Source organism: Triturus cristatus, chromosome 1_2, assembly GCF_964204655.1.
Source record: "Triturus cristatus chromosome 1_2, aTriCri1.1, whole genome shotgun sequence".
Classification (NCBI taxonomy): Eukaryota; Metazoa; Chordata; class Amphibia; order Caudata; family Salamandridae; genus Triturus; species Triturus cristatus.
In genome coordinates, this window is record NC_140580.1 from 432,898,499 (window position 1) to 432,920,410 (window position 21,912).

Below are 21,912 nucleotides of genomic sequence, written 5' to 3' on the forward strand. Positions count from 1 at the left end.
GGGGACATTCTACCTTTTCTAAAGGTACCTCTCCTGTAGGATCGGTGTTTGGGGAACTGAGATATGCTCTAAGCACCGATGATAGCACTATCAGTAGTGTCAGTGTGCATGGTGCACTGCGCATCACAATGATTAAAAAAAACATTTTGGGATGTAATTGAAGCTCTTTCCTCATTGTTTGAAATGTCACAAACAAACCAACAATCCTTCTTGGTGTGAGCACCAGAAAGAGTTTCCGCCTTCAGTGTGAGGACAAGCCTTTACATTCTCCATCCTGGTAGGTAGAAAGGTGAACGTGAGTGTATACCTCCCATGTCCGCCACACTGAAGGGATTAATTGCATGCAATCCTCTTCCACAGATTCATACTGTCTACTGTAACGTGGCTGGCAAAATCATTGCACTGCAAGAAGTTGGGCCTATTTTCCAGTGGAAAAAATGTTCAGGAAAGTGTAATGCCCTTAACCCCAACAATACGTCATGGGCATAAGGTGATATTAACTCAACACTCCTGCTTCCATATGTGAGACACATTGGAAGGATGATTAAAAGTCAGATTACAGAACGTTGTTTGGGAATTTGACCTGATGAGCTTCCTGCACCAACGGATACGCATTTTGTTGACAGAGGCCATACTGGGAACTAAATCACATCAGACAGTACTAGATCTACATGCTCTGAAAGCTAGACTGAATTAAATGACCGAGTACTCATTCAGACAGAAAATCAGTGGATGTTTTAGTTAGATAGCAGCCTAAAAGGCATAAATGCAGATATTGATGAATACCACCTCATATAGGTAGAATGGATTTCCCTTTTCAGTCTAGAGTGGCATTCAGGGATTTTCAAATAATCTGGTGGCATGTGAGTCTGGATGTCAAAACATTGTGAGTAAATTGTTTGACATTGTTTGCTATATTGAGACAATTATTGTGAAAAGATTTGTGAGCGGTGTGATTTAGGTTTCAATATAGTTGAATCGATTGGTCAGCCAATAGTAAATTGGGATGCACATCAAGGTCCCCAGACTGGCACCAATACATGGGAGCTATGACCTAGTTGCAGAATTAGTATATGGCATTATATTTCGAATCCATACCGCATTGATGCACCTTGAATTTTATAACATATGTAAAAATGGCAAAATATTTTGTAAAAGATCACTCTACACCTGAGAAATGTAGAGTGTAGTAGACTGAATGTCACAGCCAGTGATCAGCAATTTACGAATAGTAATATGGCACCCAGAGATGAACTCCTAGATGTGAGATGCAGTGAAGTACTCAGAATTTTGCTTTTCAGAGCTGAATGCATCAAGATGTATAAAATGGCCATTAAAGGGTGTTTTGGGGTATGTTGACAATTTTTCTAGTTTCAGCAACTGAGACGAATGCTGGGACATTAGTCAACCATGGGTTCTCTGATATTGTGAATGAAGCAGAGAATTGACAACTCTAACCATGTGTATTGGTAAGAGTTGCTAGGGAATATATAAATGGTTGGTATTAATCTTCAATTACAAGCAGAACTATCTCATCTATACGTGGTGCCATAGGTACAGAATAACAGAATCATCAGTTATTTGAAATATTTGCCTCAAACGTTTCAAAAAGTGTTGTGGTTTTGAATTGCATGTGGATAAATGATAAAGTATTGTTCCAATCTGAAAAATGTGCTCAAAATTGTGACAAGGGAGGGAATTAGTAGTTGTTTAGATACAATATTTCACTTGCAATTGTAGCACATAGATTTTGAGATATTAATCCAGCTTTTTAAAAAAAAAAAAGATTTTCACAAAAGTTTACTTTTATGGGCCAAATTGTACTGCTGCCTAAATTGGATTTTTAAGCAGCCAGAGAGCTGGATTGCTGAGAGGTGGTCTGAGGCCACGCTCCTTTTTACAAAACTCTGCAAACGCGCCTCTTGGTGCACTGCTGGTGGGGCGATGAGGTCCTCTTCTGTCCCGAGAACCTCATGACACAAATGGACTTCATCCCCTGAGAAGCAGTGCGTCACGAGTAGCGTTTGCAGAGTCTTGTAAAAAGGGTGTGTGGCCTTTGCACACACTCAGCAATCTAGCTGTATGGGGCTTACTGGAGGTAACAGGTGGGCTAGTTGGCCCCCATGGCCCCTCAGTATTCAAGAGGACTTAATCCCCCAACTAAGAAAGCGCCAGGAGGGGCATTTGCAGAGTGGTGGAGAAAGGGGGTGTGGCCTGTGTCCACCTTTCAGCAATCCCACTATCTGGGACATAATGGAGGTATCAGGTCGGCTAGTTGGCCCCTAAGGACCCCCAGCAACGAAGGGGACTTCAATCCACATCCAAGTGCGCGCCAGGAAGTGCATTTGCAGAGTGGTGGGGGAGGGGGCATGGCATGCTATGACAACTTAGCAATCAGGCTGTGTGGGACTTACTGTGGGTAATAGGAGGAGTTGTTGGCCCCCAAGGATGTCCTTGGGGACCAACTACCCCTCTTGTAACCTCCAGTAAGACATCTTCGGAGGCCATGCCCCCCTTTCTCCACCACTCTGCAAACGCGCCTCCTGGCAGAGTACGGGATGGGGGAAGAAGTCCAATTTACTCCTGAGGGACTTTAGGGGCCAAGAAGCCCTCCTGGTACCTCCTGTAAGTCCTACGCAGCGGAATTCCTGAGCGCTAGTCGGAGTCCCAACACTCTTACTCCACCACTCTGCAAACGCGACTACTAGTTAAAGAAGTGTTTGCAATGTTATAGGTTTTGCATTTGTGAGAGTTAGAGCTATAGGCAATGTGAATGTAAACGTTTTTTAATGTTTTTCGGAGTGGAGTGGATGCATGTTGTGTGTAGTGGAATTATGTGGTAAGTTGTGCAGTGAAATTATGTGGTATTTATTTTATAGGAATTATGTGGGACTATGTGTTATGGAGAATAATTATGTGGTATGGTGGTCTGTGTTGTGGAGTGGTAATGTCAGGTTTAGTCTTCCTCGTTTCCATAGAAGCTCAACTATGAACTCAATGAGGCAAAAAAAGAAGGAATCACTGAGGAGCACTTCTGGACCTTGTCAGAGGTATGAGCAGGGCCACTGGAATTATGCAACTGTTTGGCTGCACCAACTTTCGCACTAATATACATTTTCCGCATTAGCCACATAATTCATCATCTGCTCCCTAATCTGCAGATTTGAACAAAAAAATCCTTGTTTCTAGCTCAAATGGCTCAAACGTTACCAAAAATGCAGCGACAAGTGTTACAGCATGTTGGAAGGCCCTTTTCAAACCTAGAATGGTCACCTGTTACTTATTGATAAATGTGGGTGTTAAATTGGTACTAACGGTGTGCAAGCCACTCTTGCTTCCTTCTGCGCCTCTCTCTGTGCCTCTCTTGCCTCTTTCTGCATTTCTGTTGCTTCTTTCTGCACATTTCTTTGTTTTTCTGCATTCGTTTTGTCTCTTTCTGCTAATCTCTTCTACGTTCTACATCTCCTTTGCCTCTTTCTGCATGTCTGTTGCCTCTTTCGGCACCTCATTTGCTTCTTTCTGTACCCTCTTGTCTCTTTCTGCATCCTTCTTCCCTCTTTCTGCACCTCTCTTGTCTTTTTCTGTACCCCTCTTATGTCTTTCTGCACCTTTTTTGCCTTTCTCCACCTCTTTTGCTTCTTTCTTTACTTCTCTTGCTTCTTTCTGCACTGCTCTTGCTTCTTTCTGTACCTCTGTTGCAAATTTCTGGATCCCTCTTGCCTCTTTCTGCAACCCTGTTCCCTCTTTCTGTACCTTTTTTGCCTCTTTCTGCACCTCTCTTGCCTCTTTCGGCACCTCTGTTGCCTCTTTCAGCACTTCTCTTGCCTCTTTCTGCACCTCTGACTTTGAGGTAGTTTAAATCCCCCTGCTCTATTATATACTAGGGCCTTACAGGGGAGGTCATGACAATAACAGGGGTACCCCAACCCATAGTGTACCCTAGTATATGTAGGTGTTTTCACTGTATTCTAAGTGTCTTTCCGGATAGCACTGGCTATTTACCACCAGTACCAGTCAGCAAAAGGTGGTGGGCACAGGATGACTTTGCAACAAGGCCTCTTTCTGCACCTCTGTTGGGTCTTTGTGCATATCTCTTGCTTCTTTCTGCACCTTTCTTCGTCTTTCTGGACTTCTGTTGCGTCTTTCTGCATTTCTCTTGCTTCTTTCTGCGTGTTTCTTCCTCTTTCTGCACATGTTCTACCTCTGTAGGAATAGTTAGAAATTAGCATTTAAAAAACCCTTGAAATTCACAGAAAAAACCATAGGTTTCAGGGATGTTATAGTTAGAAATTAGCATTTAAAAAACCATAGAAATTCACTGAAAAAACATAGGTTTCAGGGACGTTATAGTTAGTTGGATATTTCACTCGTACAAGACCTGAGGAATTCGGCCGTTATGGTTAGTTGAGCTAACTATAACTCGCGCCCCCGCAATGCACTGCTGATGATGTCACATATCACATCATTCATGACATGGTCAGTGACATCACTGATGACATCACTAATGACATCTCAAATGACGTCACTGATGACATCACTGATTACATCATCCATGTGATAATCCGATGCACCTCCTCACACCCTAATATAATCTTTGATACACCCACTCTAAAATACAGACTACCATTTTCGAAACCATAGACACGCCAATACCAGTTACTACATACCCACTCACTGATTCCTAGATCTACACACATGTCCACTCATTCACCCCTGCCCTCACGCCGAACATGCTTGTGCTTAGGGCTTTACAACTCAGATGTCAATTCCTTTAAGCGCCGCTCAACTCACATGTGGTTGTAAATTGCCTAAACACTGCCACTTCACTTACTCAACCTGTCCATCGCACGGACTGTACCTAATTAATTGCACACCCCAATTGACACCCATCCTGCAAGCGCGCTCACATCTGTCATTGCTTCCCTCTGGTGCTCAATCCGCTAAACCTGAATCACTGGCACCTTCTCTTTTCAATTAATTTTCCCTACATTTTCTACCTCATGCTCTATATGGCTAGTACCCAGTAATTGGGTACATGAATTGACTATGCATAATTGCCCAGTAGGGAGCGTTTAAAATGTATTAATGATTTGGCTATGATGTAAATACAGTCAGGGATTAGACTACGTTATATTCATAATTTTTTCCCCCTTCATTCCCATCCCCCTTTTTTATATTCAGCCTGCTCACCTATGTTTGTCCTGATGATGAACTCAAATAATTGAGTACGAAACGCCGTCGACCCCCTACAACATGTACTCCTTTCACTCTGTAAAAATTTTCTGAGGAGTTCATAATAGTGTTGTCAATGCGATGTCTTTATTTTAATACCACCCTCACTTATCACGTGACACTTATTGTTACTTATTGTGTGAGCACCTGAATACTTTTGTTTTGGAATAAACACCTGTCATAAACTGACCTACATGTCCCTCTGTATATTACTTTCCGCTCCCTTTTAAGAAATTAACTTCTTACATTTCAATCATAGTGCCCCACACAGGGTCACTTCTGACCTTTAGGCCACACCAGAACCACTGTTTTCCCTAAACAAGTCACTTATCAATACAGCACTATCATTTACACTCATACACCTATACATACACTCACACACCTAGTCAATCATGCAAAGAATCATTCATCAGAACACCATCTACTCTGGCTCACCGTCAGACCCCTGCCTTCACCACATCTTCAACAAAGCGAGCTCCATCATCGCACCCCAACTTAGGAAGATCTTCAACAGCTCCTTCAAGACCACTATCTTCCCGGAGAGCTGGAAACACGCCGAGATCAACGCCCTACTCAAGAAACCCAAGGCAGATCCAAAGGACCTCAAGAACTTCCGGTCCATCTCCCTGGTCCCATTTCTGGCGAAAGTCATCGAGAAGATCGTCAACAAACAACTGACCCGCTTCCTCAAAGAGAACAACACCCTGGACTCATCCCAATCCGGATTCCGCAGCAACCACAGGTACCGAAACTGCCCTCATCACCACCACCGACGACATCAGGACCATGCAGGACAACGGCAAAACCGTGGCCCTCATCCTCCTACACCTCTCGGCCGCCTTCGACACCATCTGCCACCACACCCTATGCCAACGCCTCCACAACTCAGGGATCCACGACAAAGCCCTGGACTGGATCACCTCCTTCCTCACCGACAGAACCCAGAGAGTCCGCCTCCCTCCATTCCGATCCGAAGCCACCAAGATCACCTGCGGCATACCCCAAGAATCATCCCTCAGCCCGACCCTCTTCAACGTCTACATGACACCGCTCGCCAACATCATCCGATCGCATGACCTCAACATCATCTCATACGCTGACAACACCCAGCTGATCCTCTCCCTCGCCAAGGACCCCGCCACCGCCAAAACCAACTTCCACAAAGGAATGAAGGCCGTCGCCGAATGGATGAAGAACAGCCGCCTGAACCTAAACTCGGACAAGACTGAGGTCCTCATCCTCAAATCCACCCCCTCCGCCTGGGATGACTCTTGGTGGCCGGCCTTGCTGGGAGCTGCACCGACACCCACCGACTACGCACGCAACCTGGGGTTCATCCTGGACTCATCACTGTCGATGACCCAGCAAGTCTCCTCCTCCTGCTTCAACACCCTCTGCATGCTTCGCAAGATCTACAGGAGGATCCCCACCGGAACCAGAAGGACGGTCACCCAGGCCCTCGTCGCCAGCAGGCTAGACTACGGCAACTCCCTCTACACGGAAACAACAGCCAAACTCCAGAAAAGACTTCAACGCATGCAGAACGTCTCAGCACGCCTCGTCCTCGACATCCCCTGCCACAGCCACATCACTGCCCACCTGAGAGACCTGCACTGGCTCCCCGTCAACAAGCGGATCACCTTCAAGCTCCTCACCCACGCTCACAAAGCACTCCATGACGCCGGACCAACATACCTCAACAGACGACTCACCTTCTACACTCCCAACCGCCAGCTTCGCTCCGCTGACCTCAGCCTCGCCATCATTCCACGCATCCACCAAACGACCACCGGCGGCAGATCTTTCTCCCACCTCACCACCAAGACATGGAACACCCTCCCCATCCACCTGCGACAGACCCAGGGCCTGCTGACCTTCAGGAGACTTCTCAAGACCTGGCTGTTCGAGCAGTAGCAGCTCTCCCCCTTAGCGCCTTGAGACCCTTGCGGGTGAGTAGTGCGCTCTACAAATGATTGATTGTTTGATTCACACTCCCATTTACTCACCTATACAGTTATACACACACCACCTCACTAATTCATACAGATACTAACACATACGTACGCTCTTATACATCACTGATACAAGCACATACTAATCCATACAGCCACTCTCACAATCACTCACTCTCACATATAGTGATTTATATACCCCATCACTCACATATAATTCCTTTCACATATGTCGTTTTTCACACATTTACCACTGAGACAACCATTCACTCACCAACACACCCCTACAGCCCTTCACAGATGCACTCTTGAACCCATACACCCAGTGAATTACCCACTCACACATCTATGCACAGAGTCACACACACCCCACACACCCACACAGACACTCAGGTACCCATACAGATACTCAGACAACCAATCGATAACCCATATAGCCACTCATGTTGCTACTCACCAACCCATGCAGCCGCTTACCCACCAACTAACAGTCTGATACAGACATTCACACAGTTTAGTCAGTCAGTCAATAGGCTTTATTTCAATAAAATCATATCTTAAAAAGCAAAAGTCCAATTGGTCGCACACTGCTACACCTACCAGCGTGTTGCCCCAAAGAATTGTGGTCCCTGAAGTCAGCGTCGGCGGGTACGCCTATGCCCGAGTAATGAGTGCAAGTAAGTGTAGCGTTAGCCATCCCTGGACACGTGTTTCGAGGTAGTTGCCTCTCGTCAGCAGGGAGTAGGTGAGTGTGTAGGGTTGCTGTGTAGGCTGCTAAAATAAGTGTTCTCAAGTAAAGTACCTCTCGTAGCGCGCAGGTGCGTAACCATGAGCTCGTCAGCTCCACCGGCTCAAGGAGCCTGAATACTAACAAAAGTCCAATTGGTCGCACACTGCTACACCTACCAGCGTGTTGCCCCATAGAATTGTGGTCCCTCAAGTCAGCGTCGGCGGGTACGCCTATGCCCGAGTAATGAGTGCAAGTAAGTGTAGCGTTAGCCATCCCTGGACACGTGTTTCGAGGTAGTTGCCTCTCGTCAGCAGGGAGTAGGTGAGTGTGTAGGGTTGCTGTGTAGGCTGCTAAAATAAGTGTTCTCAGGTAAAGTACCTCTCGTAGCGCGCAGGTGCGTAACCATGAGCTCTTCAGCTCCACCGGCTCAAGGAGCCTGAATACTAACAAAAGTCCAATTGGTCGCACACTGCTACACCTACCAGCGTGTTGCCCCAAAGAATTGTGTTCCCTGAAGTCAGCGTCAGCGGGTACGCCTATGCCCGAGTAATGAGTGCAAGTAAGTGTAGCGTTAGCCATCCCTGGACACGTGTTTCGAGGTAGTTGCCTCTCGTCAGCAGGGAGTAGGTGAGTGTGTAGCGTTGCTGTGTAGGCTGCTAAAATAAGTGTTCTCAGGTAAAGTACCTCTCGTAGCGCGCAGGTGCGTAACCATGAGCTCGTCAGCTCCACCGGCTCAAGGAGCCTGAATACTAACAAAAGTCCAATTGGTCGCACACTGCTACACCTACCAGCGTGTTGCTCCAAAGAATTGTGGTCCCTGAAGTCAGCATCGGCGGGTACGCCTATGCCCGAGTAATGAGTGCAAGTAAGTGTAGCGTTAGCCATCCCTGGACACGTGTTTCGAGGTAGTTGCCTCTCGTCAGCAGGGAGTAGGTGATTGTGTAGGGTTGCTGTGTAGGCTGCTAAAATAAGTGTTCTCAGGTAAAGTACCTCTCGTAGCGCGCAGGTGCGTAACCATGAGCTCGTCAGCTCCACCGGCTCAAGGAGCCTGAATACTAACAAAAGTCCAATTGGTCGCACACTGCTACACCTACCAGCGTGTTGCCCCAAAGAATTGTGGTCCCTGAATTCAGCGTCGGCGGGTACGCCTATGCCCGAGTTCTGAGTGCAAGTAAGTGTAGCGTTAGCCATCCCTGGACACGTGTTTCGAGGTAGTTGCCTCTCGTCAGCAGGGAGTAGGTGAGTGTGTAGGGTTGCTGTGTAGGCTGCTAAAATAAGTGTTCTCAGGTAAAGTACCTCTCGTAGCGCGCAGGTGCGTAACCATGAGCTCGTCAGCTCCACCGGCTCAAGGAGCCTGAATACTAACAAAAGTCCAATTGGTCGCACACTGCTACACCTACCAGCGTGTTGCCCCAAAGAATTGTGGTCCCTGAAGTCAGCGTATACATACAATACATACAATATGGTGAAAAGACAACAAAAAAACAAAGCCATAACAAAACAATACAGTCGATAAAATATACCATAAACGAATGACATTAATAAGTTACCTTGAACACACAAATTTAAAATCCTCCAATTAAACAATTAATTTGAGCCTTCTTGATCTGATCACCCAGGCCCAACTTATAAAACTTTGCCATGCCACACACAATTAGGGGCCGTGTATCTGACTTCAATATTCTCAAGGCTACCCTATAGTGCCTAGTACCCAAATCCTTACATAATGGTTTTAACCACCTAGATCTAGGCGCTTTGTAGGCAGGGCACTCAAACAATAGATGGGCAACCGACTCAGTCCTCTGCGAACAGAAAACACACAAGGGACTAGTTTGAGCTGGGATTTTCCAGCAGGCAGTCAATTCTCCCACTGGTAGTACACCAATTCTAAATTTGATATACAAGGCCCTGTCTCTGGATTTTGAAATTATGTCGAGATAGGGTTCTCGAAACGACACATCCTTAACCGAGAAGAATTCACTGGAAGATCTACATAAATTTGGGTTAGAGTTGTTCCTACCCACTACCCAATTCCAAAAAATCTTCTTAAAGGCGGATTTGGGAGGGGCAGACCTGGAATACCATGACTCCCAGAGACCCAATTCCCCCAGCAAAAATTTGACATCCCTTAACCACCCAATTTTTGACCAGCCGGGCAGCGATAAAATCTCCCTCAGCCCATCTGCATAACTCACTAATTCAGGGACTCTCCATAGGCGAGCCCAGAGGATCAAGGGGCGAAGCCTGGCCTGATCACTAATAGAGCGGCAGCCCATATCCATGAATAGAGGTAAGGACGGGGTACTATAAGGGAGGGACAACAGGTCTTTCAGAAACTTACTCTCTGAACATGCTAGCAGGTCAGTGTTCTGCAAACCCCATAGCTCAGCACCATACAGGGCCGCACTAACCCCTCTGGCTGTATAGATGTCCAACACAGGAGAGATAGGTTTTGAGGTGGATAATCGTTGTTCTTTAAGAAGAGCCCCTATCACCCTTTTATGACTCAGCAACATCTTCTGGAGATGGGAAGTCCACCGCATAGTATCTGTAAGACGGATGCCAAGGTAATCAAACTCCTTGACCCTTTCCAAAGGCACCCCATTTAAAATTGGAAATTTTCCAAGTTTCTTCGGGGGATTAAGGATCAAATATTTGGTTTTATCTGTGTTAGTTTGGAGACCCCTTTTCTCGCAAAAAGTTTGGAAACTGTCAAGGAGACTTTGTAAGCCAATCGGGGATTTGGAGATGAGCAGGGTGTCGTCGGCGAATAGTAAGGTAGGTATTCTCCTGCCCGCCAGGGATGGTGAATCGGTAGGATTTTCCAAAAGATGCTCCACCACACCGTTCACATACAAGGTGAACAGAGTGGGAGCAAGCACACACCCCTGGCGAACACACCTATTCACCGGTATTCTAGCGGTCTTCTCCCCCTGCTTGCCCCACCTCACCTGTGCAAAATTTCCTGAGTGGAGCTTCATTACCAAGGATAATAAATATGCGGGCATTCCCATTTCCCACAGAACCTTCCACAAACAGTTTAGTAACTAACCCATGCATTCAGTAAGACACGTTTAATCACTCACCTATATAGTCAGTCACACACCTATTAAATCATCCATTCAGACAGTCATACACCCACTCATTCTTCAATACACCTTGGCCTATGTATATAAAACATATTTAAACTTTACAGAAACACACAGTCACTGGATGATGTCATCAGTGATGTCATTTGAGATGTCATCAGTGATGTCACTGACCATGTCATGAATGATGTAATATGTGACGTCATCAGCAGTGCATTGCGGGGGCGCGAGTTATAGTTAGCTTAACTAACTATAACGGCCAAATTTCTCTGGTTTTGCATGAGTGACATGTCCAACTAACTATAACGTCCCTGAAACCTATGGTTTTTGCAGTGAATATATAAATATGTATATATATATATATATATATATATAGATAGATAGATAGATAGATAGATAGATAGATAGATAGATAGATAGATAGATAGATAGATAGATAGATAGATAGATAGATAGATAGATAGATAGATAGATAGATAGATAGATAGATAGATAGATAGATAGATAGATAGATAGATAGATAGATAGATAGATAGATAGATAGATAGATAGATAGATAGATAGATAGATAGATAGATAGATAGATAGATAGATAGATAGATAGATAGATAGATAGAATTGTTGGCAACCTCAAAACTACAGTGGGCAGAGACTAATGGGCAAAGATTTTTCTGTGAGTAGCTGTGACTTACCCCTGCCTTACCCCTGAATTTGCAGGAGTGCTCTCCATCTACACCCAAAGATTTTAAATTGCGCAGCAGACAATTACAGGAAGGTTAAACATTAATTATACGTTGCGTAACAGACAACTAGGTAGTCAGCTAAAGTGAAGTTAAACATTAATATATTGTTATGTCATACCTGCATTCTTTAAGTACCTTGAAAACAGAAGGAGATAGCAGCCTGTATATCCGCTTCTATTTAATAATTCTAAATTACCTACATCAGGAGTTCAGGCCTGGGAAAAAGGATGTGTCTTGGATGACACCTCAGAACCTGATCCCAACTTTTTCCAAACTGTTGCACAAAAATGGAAGCCTTCAGTAGAAAAAATAGAAAAATTATCAACATATCAATCTATTGCTGATTTCCAATGTGCCTATACTTATAATGTGAAGCTAGTGATAAAGCAAAGAAGTGATAGCGGAAGGGATGTCATAAAGGTGAAGCAAGCGCAACTTACCCACAGGAGGGAGAACTTACCGCCAGCTGTGAGGCAAGGCACAGGGCCTCATACTTTGAGACTGCCCACATTTTGCTGCTGATCAGTTGCATTACAGAGAACTCCGAACTTAAATCACATTCATATAAGGATCTGCACATGTATGAATGTAAAAGTAGTTATCTTATTAATAGGGAGGAAGGATAATGCATGTCCATGTTTTGCTACAGTTGAGGTTTCGAGAGTCCCGTTAATTTCAAGTCCACGGAGAGTTGGTTATAAAGAGATGACTTCAAGGTATACCACTGTCGCGGTGAGACTTAGATGCCAAACATTTTAGAGTCCCTTATGAATTTTGGCACATCAATTTCAACCTGCAAACATCAGTGCCCAGTAGAGTGACAAGGCCAAGGAGTGACATTCTGTTTTTGCTCTTATCCCATTCTTCAATTCTACTATATGGCTCATATTTCATTCTATGTATAGTCAGCAGTGGCTGCAGTGAGGGATCTAAGATCACAAGGTTAGTGCTTTCTGACACTGTTGCGGGAGTGCCATGCTATTGGCATACATCCAGGGGGTCACTAACAGGACATCATGAAGTTTTACAACACTCTTAAATGTATATATTAAAAGTAATAGGATTGCTGGCAATTAAACAGATTCAAACTGCAGATACTGATGGGCAAAGATTTTTCTGAGCACCGAAGATTATGCATTGTGCAACAGACAACCAGAAACTTGGCTGAAGTGCAGTTGAACATTAATCTGTGGTTATGTCATACCTGCAATCTTTAAAGAGTATCTTGTAAAAACAAGGAGATAGCGCGGTGGTACCGCTAATCTTATTTAATAACCTTTAGATGCCAGGGCAAATGGATGTATCTGGGAGGCCTACCCAGGACCGGATCTCAACGTTTTTTGCAACTGGTCCACAGAAATGCAGGCATGCAGCAGAAGGAATAGAAAATGACTACAATATCGTTTTAATGCTGATTTGCTATGCTAATATACCTTGGTCCTACTGACACTGATTTATGTAGGCATGTATATAAAGATATTTGTATAACTCTCACCTAATAATAATGCAAAAAAGTTCTGTGTAGGGGAGGTAGGTGAAAGGATGAAATAAAGGTGACGAAAATGCTGGTTACCTACAAGAGGGAGGCTGTCTGTTGTGGTTACAGCTTTCATTAGTTTCATTATGTATATGAAACCTAGAATATGGAATTAAAATTGTGGTGGTTTGAAACTTTTGTTAGGACTCCGTCAATTGAAGATTCGCACTGCGGTGAGAGGATTTTTGTGGTTGGAAAAGTAAAAACAAAAGTTGAATTCTGCGATCTGGGAACATCAAATACATAAGGACCTGTTGAACTGTCCATAACATGCTCCTGAAAGCCAAGGCGCTACCAAATGCAAATGCGCGTATTCCATAAATACGTGGTGGAGGTACATAGGGAAGATGAAACGCACCTAAGAGCTGCAGACTACATCACTGATAGTGATTATGTCAGCCTGCAGCAGGTGCAAATACCAACAGACCTACCACTAGAAAACTGCCACACAGGGCTTCAGCACTGAATACAGTGCAAACACCAACCAGCACAGGTGGTCATGAGTGCCACAGGTGGAAATGGCAATATCTCCACAAGCACCAGATAACTGCTCCAATGAAGGCCACAACAGTGACACAGGTGAAAGCTGGCAAACTTACCAAAGACAAAGCATTCATCTTTGCACAGGTTAGATATAAAGATACTCTACCATTTAAGCCGGAAGCCGAAATTTCTCTAGGGGAACACCCCTGCAGGCAATCCTGTGCTGAAGCAGAACCAAGACACAAAGGGGGATATGTACAATAGAAGTGGCGGAGCGTGTCGTTAGTCTCCTGGGCTTACTTTCACGCTCCGCCACTTCGGAAACGCAAGGCTGCAAGATATTTACAAGAATGTGGTGCAGCCTTTGGTTTTCCCCGCGATGGCGCTAAGTTTAACAACTTTGCGCCAACTCAGGCACCCTTGCAAGGGTGTCTGTGTGCCGGGGAGGATTGGTTATGTGTAGGAAGGTGTCCGTTCCTGCACATAAACAATCCTAAAATGCCATTTTGTAACTTCCATGTGTGCTGCTTCATGCAGCACACATGAAAGTTACAAAATGGCATTTTTAAAAAAGGTTTGTTTCTGTAGATAAACAAACCATAGCATTTTGCTTTTTCCATGTGTGCTGCACAAGGCACCACACATGGAAAAAGCAAAAACGAGGAAAAATAATGCATTTCTCCTCACATCGCCAACTTAAGAGCAGGGTTTTCTTGGTCTTAATTTTGGCGCTGTCTCCTATGTACGCCACCCTTCTACATAGGGGGCGGTGTCAAAATGAATGGGTGTTGCGGTGGAACGCCCCCCGCAACACCCACTGCATGCCCCTTTCACGCTAAACATAGCATGAAAGGGGGCCTTATGTACAAGGCAGCGTTAAACCATGTTAAGTGGCTTAACGCTGCCTTGTACATAAGGCAAGGCCCCTATCGCCACCGAAACGTCACAAAAAGTGACATTCCCGTGGCGATAGGGGCTTGTACATTTGACCCAAAGTGGCACAGCTGAAGCACAAACACAGATGAATATGGCTCTCTGTCAAGAGAAACCTATGGAAGCAAGGGTTCGTAAAAGGACCACTTGGGCTGCACCACAAACCCCCTGTCAGCAAATGCTTATCTGAAAACAATAGACCCACATACGTACCCAGAAGCAGAACGCAGCTGTCTGCTGGTCCACCTGGATTAGATGGATGTCTTTGAAAGACACGTAGCTTAGAAGGTAGTGGGGAAGGGCTACGCACGGGACGCTGGGAGTATACATTGTGGCAGTAAGAGAAAGCATGCATTAATGTAATTCAGCACGGTCTTACCTGTGAGTCATTGGGTTACAGCATCCGGGGCTGAAAAGGAGCCGAGTGCATTGAACCAACGGCTTTGGGGAGATGGACATTTCATAACTACAGGTGGAAAATTATAAAGAATCCAGCGATCAACACAAAATAGACTACACTCCAGTGCACACATCATAGCAGCCAATCAGAGAGACATTGGAATAAGGAATAAGATAACAAAAGATCGTGTGCCCATTTTGTTGCTAAATTTAAGGAAATTGGAACCCAAAAAATAATCTTATAAACGGCCATTCCATGGCGACCATTCCAGCCCTGAGCAGAAGTAACTTGTAACATGTAAGTGCGTGTCTCCTATTTTGCAGTAAAAATAACAGAAAGAAGATGCTATAAGACTCCTTCACCTTACTGGGGTCACAAGTCAAAAGTCTTCAATGTCTCTGAGTCAAAGCCCTTTGACAAGCGGTTCTACCTGAGTGAGGGAGGAAAGGGCAGAAAGTCAATAAATAATCTCTCCTTGACTGCCAATCAATCCTCGGTATGCCTCTCTTAAATACATGATTCACCCCCAAAATGTCTGCCCAAATCATGTGGGAATCCTCGCACCCACGTACAACAGAACCAAAAAAAAAAGCAATGCGGTACTCAACTCGTCGAGTTCCAATGAACTGCCCAGTGCGTCGCAGTAAAAGATAGATGAGGATGAAAAAGAAAACCCATGCTGAACTATGAACTTCTAATCTTTTATATGCAAAGAAAAAAACAGATTCTTGGATTTCATCTCTAGACACCAGTGCCTGGACATGGGTAGAACAACAGGTCAGTTGGGGTCTGACAGCTACTTCCACCCCCAACCCCCTGCCCTCTTTTAATCACCAATCCACCCGGTGCGTGTTATGACAGTGGAAGTAGAACTGGACTTCCAGATGTGAGGTGTAAAGACATGCAGTTGTTTTCATGGTTGTCATTGGAGCGGCCATTGCCAAACTAATCAAAGAAACACCACACTTGTCCAAGCCAAACCTGAGAGTCCCACACAACACAGTCCTCATGTGACATCAGTGGTGGATGTGTGTCCCTGATGACAGCTCTCTATTACTGAGGGACATAAAAGTCCAGAGTGAGGCAATATCTAGCACACTGAAACTTGGGCCCATCAACTGAACGACGGATAAAATGGCGACTAGACAACCGCACTTTGCATCCCTTGATACTCAAGGTTGCTGTAAGCATTGGTGTACTTGCTGCTACTGTCTTGGGTAACTCCCTACTTCAAGCCACACATGAGGGTTAGCTATGTTGACATGAACCATTATATGGAAACCCGAGGTCTCTCCCCTCCTACAGTATAAAGTCTTTATCCAGATGGAGCGTTTTATGGTAAAGAAAAATTGTATATGGCACTACAGCCATATTTACATGCTGTGTTATGGTACCTAGTAAAACATTTATGGTTCTTATTCATCAAGAGGCAAAAATATGGGCAAAATCAGTTCTTTACTTAATATCAGCTATCATGCTTCCGAATGTCTATAACAACTTAGTTATTTTGTTGGTGCATGTCCCTAACTAAAGATATGCATCTATACTTTATGTGCAGAAAATATATTCCACAACTTGATTTTGTTGGAGAGGTCAGGATAAATAAGATGCCCCTTTCCTTTTCAGTGCGAGAGACAAAATGGCAGCCGACACTTCCTGATTTTGACCGATTCGAATGTTTACCGACATCTAACAACCAATCAGAATTTCGCTCGCGCACGGCACCGTGCGCGCACGTGCGCGCACGGTGCGAGCGTATAGATATTTATATGCTTTTAAATGCTATTTTCTCAGGAAAAACTGAACGGATTGACACCAGACCTGCAAAATGCACTTCCCTGACCTGAAGACTACCTCTCTGCCAAATTTCAAGTAATTCTGTTCAGCCGTTCGGGCTGTACCTTCGACTAAAGGTCCTATGGAAAAATGCATGGGGAAAACGTGTTTTGGGACCCCCCTTTTTTCTCGGCCCCCGCTTGACGAATCACCCCGAGACTTTCAGGGTAGGAGCTGAGCGGAGCGCCCCATTTGTTTTGAAAATTTCGCGAGGATTCGTCAACCGGCGCCAAAGTTATTTAAAATAGAATTTTGAGATTTCCTATGGAAACACGATCCTAACTATAATTATCTACTGGCGACAGCCAGTAGATAATATATATATATATATATATATATATTTTTTCATTTCACCAACTTTTGGATCTTCGTGAAGTGGTTGATGTATAACAAAGCAGCTGAAATACCCCACGGGTGTAGGATTTGTTGACGAAAAATAACACAAACGGAATTTTTCTCAAGAGCTATCATAAAGAAGTTTGTTTTGATGCTTTGGGCAGGTGAAGCACGAAAGAAGGCTGGAAGTGCAAAAGAAAACAACGAACAGAACGACAAAAGAAAAGAAGTAATAAAAAAGAAAGGAAATATAATACATGTAAATCCAAAACTTGTGATTACGAATATGAAGAACAACTGAAGAAAAGAGAATATATATAATCCAAAAATATGGGAATACAAATTAAAAAGAACTAGTTTGAGTTAATGATTGCATATACGGAAGCATCAAATATCAGTTTTGAGTAACTTTAAAACATATAAATTGTACTATTGTGCCTTTTCAACTGCAAGGGAGCTTCAGGCTCGACCTGGTTTGGTTTTATTTTCATAAGGCCTACAAGCTGAGATACATGCAATGCTACTTCAGAAAGAAGCATCACGTTATATGTGTTGATGTATCATTTATTTCTTGTCATTCTAATCTGTTTAGTTAAAATGTATAATAGACCAGCACATCTAGTTTAGGAAATATATTCCTGCGCAGTAAGATGAAATGTGCATGCTATGGAATAGAAATAGATCTATATAATAATGTATAAAAATGAAAAATATTGCCCCATGGTTCCATTTTTAAATTTCACGTCCGGCTACAGTTCCTCCCTTGCAACACACAATGTGCAATAATTAACAAAACAGCCTTCGAGACCCTAACTGGAGCAGCGAGTGTTCTATTAAGTCATCGCCGCAGTGGAGCATCAGAAGTTAAACGTTATCGGTGTATTTACATAAGCCGCACGAACGTTGTGCCAACCGTTAGCAACAGAAAATTCCAGTGGGTCTCCGGCGGTCAGCGGTGCTGTGCAGAAGAGGAACGTTTAGTGTTTCTGCCTCTAGTGACAGAAGCGGTGTCACCGCTGCACACAATCGTTCCTTCGTGATATCTTCACCCCCTGCTGCCTCGAGCAAGGTTCCCATGACTGGCACCGACGCACGAGCTAAATTGCCGCTCGTCGCTTGGCCTCACATCACAAAGTGACTCACTACAAATCAATGCGCCTCCTTTCGCACGCACAAAAGCGCTTTCTCCCACCTTCACCTCCCTATTCGGTTCTTCTGCAGGCGTGTCCTGACAGCAGTGACTCGTAAACGAGGCAGCGCCTAAATTAGGAACTCGCTAATACAGACCGTATCAAGTCAGGGTGTAATTCTCGGCTGATGAAATAGTTGAGTCATGAAACATGCCTGCAAGTTGATAAAAATTAGAATAGCAACTATCAGCCGCGCTAGTCGAGTCGTGATGATCTACGCACGGTCAAGTGAAGGTGGTGCTGAAACAGCTAAGAAGCTGTGATTATTTTATATTATAGTATTTTTTCACGAAGTATTTTGGATACCGCCCTGATGCTCAACTTTTTATCTGGTGATCGTCGACCATTTTCACGAACGGTTATTGTGTGTGGAGGGACACCAGCACGCTTCCAAGTACACCCCCGAGAATAGCTCAAAAATAGAACAGCCCTAGCCTACAAACCCAGCTATAGACTGTAGCACAACATCATTACAAAATGCGATCTACACACATCTGCATTAATCACTGAACTGTTGTAGCAAGACACCGTAAGTGTACCTACAACGTAGCCTCAAGGAAATAGTTCAACATGCGAGTCATGTTATACCATGGCCCTCTGGGCAAAAAACACCAAGCAGGGGCAAATGCAAAAGGCATTTTATCAGTGATAAATACATACCCATCAACTTTTCACTTATCGTTGCAGGCTATGTGAAGTGCTTAAGAGGGTAATCACAATATGGTGATTAGTGTACAAACTGCTTTTTAGAATTCAAGGTTTAAAAGGGGGAGTGGCCACATTAGAGTCCATGAAAGCACTTTGTTAGGTGGGTGAATACCAGCAAACAGAGGGTAGTATCCAGCAAATGTGTGTGTCTTGGCAGACATGCTATGTGTCAGCATTTGATCAAACTTCATGTCTGTTATCAAATGATTGGTGATAGAAAATTCTCCGCAGGTAAAGTGTGTTGAATTACTTGAAGTCCACAAACCCTATAGGATGTGTCACAATGACTGGTTTATGTCATCACTGATTTCATCAATGATGTCATTTAACATTTCTACTGGTAGTACTTCAGGCTGAGGATTCTTGGTGGTGATGTTCCATGTGAGCTCTGTTAACCTGTAGTTTGCAGATAGTCCAATCTTTAGTCCTTTTAAAGCAAAATAGTACACAGGGCTGTAGTTCTGGATGGTGCAGAAGGCGCATTCTTCAGAGTGCAGGGCCTGAATGATGCACATCAAACTCCTCGGCGTGGACCCTTTTTTCTCTCTTAGATTTTAAGCAGCAGCAGATCTGAGAGGCTCTGCATCTCTCAGACACTTGTTCCAAGTTCTCTAGGTCAAGCAGGAGGGCACTCCTGTCCAATGAGGGGCAGGGCAACACCCCAGGGTATGACCCCATCCTCCAGCAGGGAGAGAAGATCTGGCTCAACACATCCTCCAGGATGGCTGATCTCCATAGTCTCTTCCCCTTGCATCTGCTCATTCCTTCCTTAAGCCTAGCATCTGGCTGGGTTCAAAGAGGAGAAGTGCAAATGAAACTGATGTCTTCCACCTGTCTCCTCCTTCGATTGAAGTATATTGTTTACAACCCCTTCCCCTGCTCTGGCAATCCTGTGTAGCAGAACCATGCCCCACCAGAGGAGCCGGCTAACCCCAGGGGCTCTTTATAACCTCATCAAAGGAGCCTGGCTAATCCACTTAACTCTGACCAATAAGGACAGCCCACTGGAAGGCTGAATTTTGGCTTACCAACAAGAAATTTATATAACTTCTTGTCTGTACATTTTAGGAGAAATTCAATAATACCATGCTGGTGGATTTATCAATACCGTTCTGGGAAGTCCTTGAATGCTATTCTTATGATTCTTCTAGCTGAAATTGTTAGTTAATAAATTCTTGCCATGTTAAACAATGTGGCAGGGGATTTGCCATGGAAAAAATGACTTGGACAGTTTTTTCAACACCAGGGTTTATAAAAACACCTTTTTTTTATAAAAAAAACCCTTCTTATATTTACAGGGCCCTCCACCCCTGGAACACCTAGGGGGGAATTTAGGGGTTCGGAATATGTAAAAATATTGCAGACCCTCCCTCCACAGTGCCCCTAGCGAAAAAGTTGATTTTGTGAAGCACTTTATCAACAATGTGGGGATTGAAATGTGCAATTTCACCTAACCCAGGGCCTAAAAAACTCATTTTATAAGTGTCCTCCTTATAAATACCCACCCTCCCACCCCTGGGTAACCTAGGGGAGACCCTGGGAGCACCTAATATATATGCCGAAACATTGTACATTATCCATATGTAAGTGCCCCAAACACCAACGTTCAGTTTGTGCACAATATGCATTGTAAAAGCAGACCTGCAAGACAGAGCTGCTTTTAAACTGACCTCTGGCTTCAACAGTGCACACATGCAAATGCAGAAAGGGCTGCTGGCATCTAAACTGCCATGCCCTATTATATACTAGGGACTGAAAGGTAGTGTCAATCCCCCTGCCCTATTATGTACTAGGGCCTTATAGGGGAGGTCATGCCAAGCACAGTGGCACACTAACCCATAGTGTACCCTAGTGCATGGCTACACCAAGCCCAGGGTCATTTAGAGTCAGTTACCACCAGTACCTGTTAGCAAAAAGTTGGGGGGTGCCCAGGGCACAGGATGACTTTGTTCAAATGTGTCATCTGAGTGGCTTTGTGACTGTCTTTATCAGTGTCTGAGTGGGTGTGTGAATGGCTGTATGGATGTGTGAGTGACTGTATGGGTGAGTAAGTGAGAGTGTTGGTAGCTATATGGGTGAATAAATGTATTGTATTGTAATTGCATTTATATACCACTTCCAACCCCAGACGAGGCATCAAAGTGCGTTTTGGCGTGTTGCACATTACTCAGGGAACCCAAATAGGATTCATTTGGAAGAGTATAGTGACATCTGAGTTCATTTGAGTGGTGGACACGTGAGTCTGCTAGTTGGATTGACAAGGATAATGGGGGATAGAGGGACGAGTCTAGAAAGTGTTTATTGTGAGATCATAGTAGTAAGGTGAGGTTTGGGATGCGTATAAGGAGAGATGGAGGAAGGAAGAATCTCTAGAAATGGATTAGGGAGATCATAGTAGTAAAAGTAGTTTTGGGATGAGTCAAAGGAGGGATAGGTGAGGGAAGACTTTGGATGAGCTGTTTGGGAGATCATAGTATTAAAATGAGCTATGGAGGGATCCAAGTAGGGATAGAGGAGGAAGAGTCTAGAAAGGGTTATTTTGGAGATAATAGTAGTAGAATGAGGTGTAGGATGAGTCAGAGAGTGGAGGTAGAGGATATATTGAGAGAGTTATAGGGTGAAATATAGGATTGTGCATTGCAGACAACATGGCTAAAACACATTCACAAAGAGAATATCTCTTGCATAGATGAGACCTATTGGATTTGCCAATGCTTTTTTAAATTTACCTTTATGTATATCA